The sequence below is a fragment of the Nomascus leucogenys genome, chromosome 3 (assembly GCF_006542625.1).
Source record: "Nomascus leucogenys isolate Asia chromosome 3, Asia_NLE_v1, whole genome shotgun sequence".
NCBI classification, from domain to species: domain Eukaryota; kingdom Metazoa; phylum Chordata; class Mammalia; order Primates; family Hylobatidae; genus Nomascus; species Nomascus leucogenys.
Window position 1 is genome coordinate 1,602,967 of NC_044383.1, and position 8,200 is coordinate 1,611,166.

Sequence of the window (8,200 nt, forward strand, 5' to 3'; positions counted from 1 at the left end):
GTAGAGACAGGTCTCCCTGTGTTGCCCAGGTTGGTCTTGAACTCCTGGGCTCCAGGGATCCTCCCGCCTCGGCCTCCCAAAGTGCTGGGATTACAGGTGTGAGCCGCTGCGCCCAGCCTAGAGGACGTGGGAAAATTTGATTAGCAAATATTATATCAATATTAATTTCCTGATTTTAATAGTTTTTCTGTGGTTATATAAGAACATCTCCTTGTTTTTAGGAAATACACAATGAATTATTTGGGGAAAGAGGGCCTCATGTTTATAATTTACTTTCAAATGGTTCTGAAAAAAATTATATGTACATAAAATGGTATAAACACATATCTATACACATGCATAAATACACAGGTATGACGTAGATGTGGTAAAATATTTGAGGAATCTAAGTGAAGGCTATGTAATAATTATTTGCCCTATTCTTGCAATCCTCTGGAAGTCTAGATCATGTCAGATTACGTCTTTTTTTTTCACGTTCTCATCCCTGTCCGTGGTCTGGCACCCTCAGAATCCATTTCCTCATAGGTTCCCCACAATTTTGCCAAAATACGTGATCAGCTCCTGCAGCCCCTCTGATGTGTGAGCTTCTCTGCCCAGGTTTGACTTTGTCATTGGTCCCTGCAGCAGGCTGGTCTCTAACCACCCTTCTGGCCCAGAACCACAGAGAAGGTAGGAGAGGGAACTGCCGCCTCCTGGCCTGTGACTACCACAGGTGAGGTTGCCGTGAGTCTTCAAGCAGAGCAGGACCAGTCTCCTCAGGGTGTTCACAGTTACCCAGACCCCGGCAGGGGCCACCATTCCAGTCCAAGACCCTCACACTCCTTGCATTTAGCTCTGTAATATCCTGTGCTACACAGGGGCCACCTGGCCGGACAAAGCCAGGCCTTCAGCCGACGTGTCTTATCAGGCCACCACGCCGAGGGGCTGCAGATGCCCAACGCTAACCACACGCTATGGTAACCAATGCTGACCATACACTACAGTGACCCGACGCCGACCACACGCTATGGTGACCCGACGCTGACCATACACTGCGGTGACCTGACGCTGGCCATAACGAGACAACGATAATCTCCTGTCTTCAAACTCAGCCAGGCAGATATGTCTCAGGCGCCCATCCCTGAGGATGTGTTGCTTACAGCCACTTGAGGAAATAATACTGTCATAGGTCAAATGCATATGAAGAAACAACACAATTTTTAGCAGAAATAATTTTCAAACAAGAAATTGAGTGCTTATAAAATCATCAAGAGACCGGAAGAATGGGCTCCAAGCTGGGTCTCAGGATGTCACTCCCAGAATAACCCCACAGACACAGCCCAGCAAGGGAACAGCTACTGTGACAAAAACAAGAACTGAGTTCGAAAAAACACAGTTCAAAAAAAGACTGTGTTCCCATCTGGGAAGTGAGGATCGCCTCTGCCCGGCTGCTGTGCAACCCTCCAAGTGTGAAGTGGCAGCCTTATGTGTGATCTTTCGGCCCTCCCCAAGTATGCATTTTTGACATTAAAGTTTACTTTTAAATTAAAAAAAGAAAAAAAAGACTGTGTTCAGAAACCCACTGACCCCACCACTGGCTCCGTGATCACCCAACACCAGCTATACTCCCTCCAGGGGTCAGGAAGTCACCACAACTTTTGTCCCAGAAATGTGCCACACCCATTAGGTCCACAGCAGTAAAATGATGACTCTCACAGCAGAGCCTCTCTTTCCACTTAACCAAATCCTGACCCCAGATCTTGTTCAGTTTCATTTGATTAGTGGAAACTGAATTGCACCTGGAAGCCTAGAGCTTCCAGAGAAACTGACGTTTAACTCTTCAATCTCTACATCCAGGAAGGTGCCAGAAGGAAGTCAAAATAGACAATGAGTCAGGTGATCTGCTATACTGAACCCACGGGTAGAAAAAAACAGATCCTAAGAGAAGCGTCAGGAAATCCTGCAAGAATGCAGAGGAGAAAACCGCTTATCTGACTACGAGTGTCTGCTCAGAAAGACTTGAATTAAGCTCCAATGAAGGAGCAGTGTTTTTGCAAGAAGAGAAGGAAGAGGGTGAAGCTGGATGAGGGACAGCATGGGTACAGTCACCATTGCTGCCGCTCTTCCATAAATGTGAAACTGTTTCAAAGTCATGCATCTAGAATTACAGATATGAGGACCATATAGAAACAAGATTTTGGTTGGGCATGGCGGTGGCTCACACCTGCAATCCCAGCACTTTGGGAGGCTGAGGCAGGTGGATCACGAGGTCAGGAGTTTAAGACCAGCCTGGCCAAGATGGTAAAACCCCGTCTCTACTAAAAATACAAACATAAGCCAAGCATGGCTGTGCGCACCTGTAGTCCCAGGTACTCAGGAGGCTGAGGCAGGAGAATCGCTTGAACCTGGGTGGCGGAGGTTGCAGTGAGCTGAGATCATGCCACTGCACTCCAGTCTGGGTGACAGAGCAAGACTCTGTCTCAAAAAACAAAAAGAAAAAAAGAAAGATAAAAAAGAAAAAGAAAAAAGGTCTTGTGACATAAAATTATATCAGTTCAATGTCTTAGCAGCAAGTAACCAAAAAGGAAGAAAAGAAAAAACCCTGCAACATGCTTAAAGAACAAGTAAATGTATCACCTCACATAGCGAGAAATCCAGAGATAGGGCAGACACCAAGTCTGGCTGATTAATCATCTCCATAACATCATCACCAAAGACACAGGCTCCTTTCCCTCTTACCCCCATCCTCAGCCTAAGGCTGGTTAGCCACATGGTGCCAAGGTGGCTGCAGTGGCTCCACACATCACACTCAGTAATGACAGGGACCAAAAGAAGGGATGAATAGCCTCTTTTCCCCAAATCCCTGGAGCAGGCTTTCCTTCTAAACCATCTAAACCCTTCTAAGCCATCATTCACGAGAGAGGCAGAATAACCCTGGTCAGCTCAGCTGACTCATCCATGTGGAATGAATGTTGGGGGTCAATGATGTGACCATGACATATACTGAGTTTAAAAAGCAGGGAGAAGACAGAAGAGAGTGTTCATTAAATCCCTGTCATAATATTTGCCTGCATGTGCTAAATGGAAATAGACGTCCATCATTGGAAATGATTGTGTTAGGGTGGTGATTCCATCATTGGAAATGATTGTGTTAGGGTGGTGATTGTGGCGTTATTTTCCTTTTTGCGAAATGTTCGCCACTAGTATTGGTGCTTCACCTTTTTTTTATAATTCCGAGGTGCCAGGGCGTCAGTGCTGCCATGTGGCAGGCAGTGCCGGTGCTGACAGAGGGCTTCCTTCAGCCTCAACCCCTTTGTCTCACATCTTTGTCTTTGCCTCTGATTTTCCCAGGTAGTGTGTGGATGTGCAGTCATTGGTGGGGCTCTCCCCGAAGTCTCTGTCCATCTGTCTGTTTTACAGCATGATCGGCGTGTGTAAAATGTGGATAATGATTCTGTCCTTCCTACCTCCAGAGGTGGTTGTAGGGACAAGGATTTGTAGTAGATAAGAAAGGTCAGGCGTGGTGGCTCACTTCTGTAATCCCAGCACTTTGGGAGACCGAAGTGGGCAGATAGCCTGAGGTCAGGAGTTCGAGACCAGCCTGGGCAACATGGCAAAACCCCATCTCTACTAAAAATACAAAAATTAGCCAGGCACCTATAGTCCCAGCTACTGGGGAGGCTGAGGCAGGAGAATCGCTTGAACCCAGGAGGCGGAAGTTGCAGTGAGCCAAGATCACACCACTGCACTCCAGCCTGGGCGAAGAGTGAGTGAGACTCTGTCTCAAAAGGCACGATGGCTCATGCCTGTAATCCCAGCACTTTGGGAGGCCGAGGCGGGCGGATCACGAGGTCAGGAGATCAAGACCATCCTGGCTAACATGGTGAAACCCTGTCTCTACTAAAAAATACAAAAAAAAAATTAACCAAGCGTGTTGGTGGGCGCCTGTAGTCCCAGCTACTCGAGAGGCTGAGGCAGGAGAATGGCGTGAACCCGGGAGGCGGAGCTTGCAGTGAGCCGAGATTGCGCCACTGCACTCCAGCCTGGGCGACAGAGCCAGACTCCGTCTCAAAAAAAAAAAAAAAAAGAAAAACAAAGACAGTAATAGATGAGAAAGCGCTTGATCTGTGGAAAACTGTGCAGGAAATAGCCATGCCATCCAAATCTATCCTGGAACTTCCCTGCCCCCTGAAGATGTAGGAAAGGGTGCCTTGAATTCATGCCTCGTGGAAGCACAAAGCATGCTTCAGCCTTTTTGGTTTCTGGGAATCGTGCGTCTAATGATCACTCTACCACGGGGCTTGTAACTGAGGGTGTGGTCGTGTTGTTGGTTCCACATCACAATCCTTTTTTGATAACCTCATTCCTCTATCGTTTCCAACCCAAATACAGAATTTTCATGGGAAGGAGAGATTTGCTAAGGGTCGGACACTAATAACTGCACAGGGCAATCTTAGGCATCTTTGCTCCTGGAAAGGCCGTTGGCCTCTACCCCACTGTGCATGCATCCCCCTTCCTGCTCCCTCCCACCTCACTTCCTTCTCACCTCTCTCTAAGACCACCCTCTAAAACTCCAAATATTCTGGGTTATATAGAGGAATGTTTGTGAAATGTGGTCCACACCCCCCAGGTGTTAACGTTAGGTTGGGAGGGGTGGTTTGCTTGGTAACCGAAGATGCCTAGACCCCAGCAAAGACCCACGGTCATGATGTGAATATCCGCGGAGTTAACTGGGATCGTTATAAAAATAAACATTTGTCTTATATTTTTATTAGATTATTTGAACGAACCCTTTCATAGAACGATGAAAATGATGCTAAGGGCAGGGCGCGGTGGCTCACGCCTGTAATCCCAGCACTTTGGGAGGCCGAGGCGGGCAGATCACCTGAGGTCGAGAGTTCAAAACCAGCCTGGCCAACACAGCAAAACCCCGACTCTACTAAAAATACAAATATTAGCTGGGTGTGGCGGCGGGTGCCTGTAATCCCAGCTACTCAGGAGCCTGAGGCAGGAGAATCGCTTGAACCCGGGAGACAGAGGTTGCAGTGAGCCAAGATCACACCATTGCCCTCCAGCCTGGGCGACGACAGAGTGAGACTCCATCTCAAAAAAAAAAAGAAAATGCTACTAAGATTTTTTAAATCTCCTTAAACTCATCAGAGAAGTGATGAGACAGCAAGGACTAGGCCAAACATCTAAATCGAAGTGGCAACCAGACGGGTGGGCTGAAGACAGTAGCTCTTTTTACTACGGGGGCATTCACCTGCCCCAGTTTACTTGAGCATAGTTTTTAATGGTCTTTCAGGGCAAAAGGCACAAGAGTAAAACACCAATCAAGTGAGTAGTGTCAGAGGAAGCCCTCTCTCCATAAAACTGAGGCCCCCAAAGGCTACACCCTGAGGGTAAGGGTGAATCAGAGGTAACACCCTCCAACCCCACATAATCAAGGGATGGCAAGAAAAGCAGGGCAAGGGCAGGAGAAAACCCTTTTCAGAGAAGACGAAGGCATGAGCCCGCCATGTCCAAAGCTGCATCACACGGGTGACCTGGATCACACGCGTGACCGAGAACACTTTAAGCCTATAATTTAATGTAATTAATGTAAAGTGGTCCCAGATTACCACGGCCCCTGGGCGCCTGGAAGAAGCAAATGCCAGCCTCTTTGGAGGGACAGCTTCGTGTAGGGCTCACAGGACACCTACAAGCAATTTTTCAAGGACAGCTGAAAACAGTCATGACACAGGAAACAAGGTATTATGGGAGTGAATCAGATAAGAAGAAAAAAAGGAGAAGAAATAGGAGGGGGTGGGTGGGAAGGAGAAGACAGCTAGACAGACCTAGAAAGACTTCAGATATTCAAACTACCAGACAAAGATATTAAAACTATGCACACTATGATTAGAGACATGAAAAGCAAGACGAAATTTTCTGGGGAAAGCCAGGAACTGTGTAAAATAGACTAGCATATTTGAAAAGCAACTCAATAGAATTTCTGGAAATGAAAAAATATAATAACCAAAATTAAAAACCAGGTTTAACAACAAATTAGCCACAGCCAAAGAAAGAATTAGTGAACCATAAAACAGGTAGAAGAACCCAGAAGCAACCCAGAGATACAAAAAATTAAAAATCAGAATGAGAAGTTAAGAGAGATGGAGAAGAGAGTAAAAAAAAAAAAAAGTTTAATATATGTTCAACTAGTGTTCCAGAAGAGATCAGACAGAAAATAGCCAGAAGCAATATCTGAAGAGGTAACAGTTGAGTCTTTGATGTACTGGTAAAAGAAATGAGCTGGGCGCGGTGGCTCATGCCTGTAATCCCAGCACTTTGGGAGGCTGAGGTGTGCGATCATGAGGTCAGGAGTTCGAGACCAGCCTGGTCAACATGGTGAAACCCTGTCTCTACTAAAAATACAAAAATTGGGCCAGGCATGGTGGCTCACGCCTGTAATCCCAGCACTTTGGGAGGCCGAGGCGGGTGGATCACGAGGTCAGGAGTTCAAGACCAGCGTGACCAACGTACTAAAAATACAAAAATTAGCTGGGCGTGGTGGTGATCCCCCATAGAATCTTCCAGAGATGCAAACCCCATGGCACCGCCTCTGCTGGTAAACCTCCAGTGGTGTCTCATTATCCTCTGGTTTAGTCCAAAATGCTTCCCGAGGCCCACAGGGCCCCCCGAGACAGGATTTGCTGATTCTGCTCCACAGAAAATGAACGGGTTTCACTTTCTCAAACCCTCCTATTTTTCCGTAGACTCCGGACCCTGGAGCATGTTCCTCACGTGAAGAAGAATGGGCTCCCTCCTGCGTTCTGGACTCAGCGTCGCCCCCTTGGGGATCCTTGGGGGTACAGGCAGTGACTCAGTGGATGAAGCAGCATTTAGTTGCATTCGGCTTCAGAAAACATGGCACTGTTTCTGGATCAGGCTCTTCAAGGGACACGCACTCCCAAAGCCGCGTGACCAGAGTATCCACAGAGGCGAATGAGTCTCCACCTGGCTCCGCTGCCCCTTCTGGCTAGTCCCTGCCCTTACTCTCCCAGAGGCACCCATTTTTTCTGATGATTTTCCCCATTGATTAGTTGAGGGGAACTTCGCACCCATGCAATCCGTGTGCTGTTCTGTGGAAGGCTTCCAAATTGCCACGCCCATCAGTGGTGTGCTCCTATTTATTGCTGGAGATTGTTCTCTTGTACAAATTTGCCGCGGTGTATGTATCTATTCTCCTGTTGAAGGACACCCATCTGCTTTCCAGTTTGGGGCTATTACAAATAAAACGGCTGTAAACATTTTGCGCACAGCCTCCTGTCCCGGGCACGCTCTTGCTACTTTCAGGTTTCCCAACCGTGGACAGCAGAGGGCGGCGGCGAGCCAGCGAGCGGAAGCCAAGCGTCCAGAGCGCCAGGCTGTCTCGGAAGAGGAAGCTCAGTGACCACCTTCTCAGGAATAGATCCAGGAAGAAAGGCATCAGCATATTCCAAATATTAAGGAACTTTTTTCGATACGACAATTTTTTTTTAGAGACAGGGGTCTCCATATGTTGCCCAGGCTGGTCTTGAACCTCTAAGCTCCAATCCTCCTGCCATGGCCTCCCAAAGTGCTGGGATCACAGGTGTGCCCCACCATGACTGGCAGACAGTTCTTTTTTTTTTTTTTTTTTTGAGACGGAATCTCGAACTGTCGCCCAGGCTGGAGTGCAGTGGCTTGATCTCGGCTCACTGCAACGTCCGCCTCCCGGGTTCAAGGGATTCTCCTGCCTCAGCCTCCCGAGTAGCTGGGATTACAGGTCCCTGCCATCATGCCCGGCTAATTTTTTGTATTTTTAGTAGAGACAAGGTTTCACCATGTTGGCCAGGCTAGTCTTGAACTCCTGACCTCGTGATCCACCCACCTCGGCCTCCCAAAGTGCTGGGATCACAGGTGTAAGTCACCGCGCCTGGCCAACAGATCTTAATTATCAGGGAGCTGGTTATTGCAGGAATCATGACCAGTGACCCAAGTGTGGTAGGTTTCATCAGCAGCAGAGAGGCCCCACATGCGGGATGTGGTGAGTGACAGGGCAGGGGAGCAGCAGGGGAGGCCCTCACGCCCTGCAGCCCTCACTGCTGCTGCCCATGGGGCCACACTCAGAAAACGCCGTGCTGCTGGGCTCCTGTGGTGTCTCTTGCAGGATGCAACCCAGATGCTGTGGTGCAGAGATCCTCTGACACTTTCTTCCTGG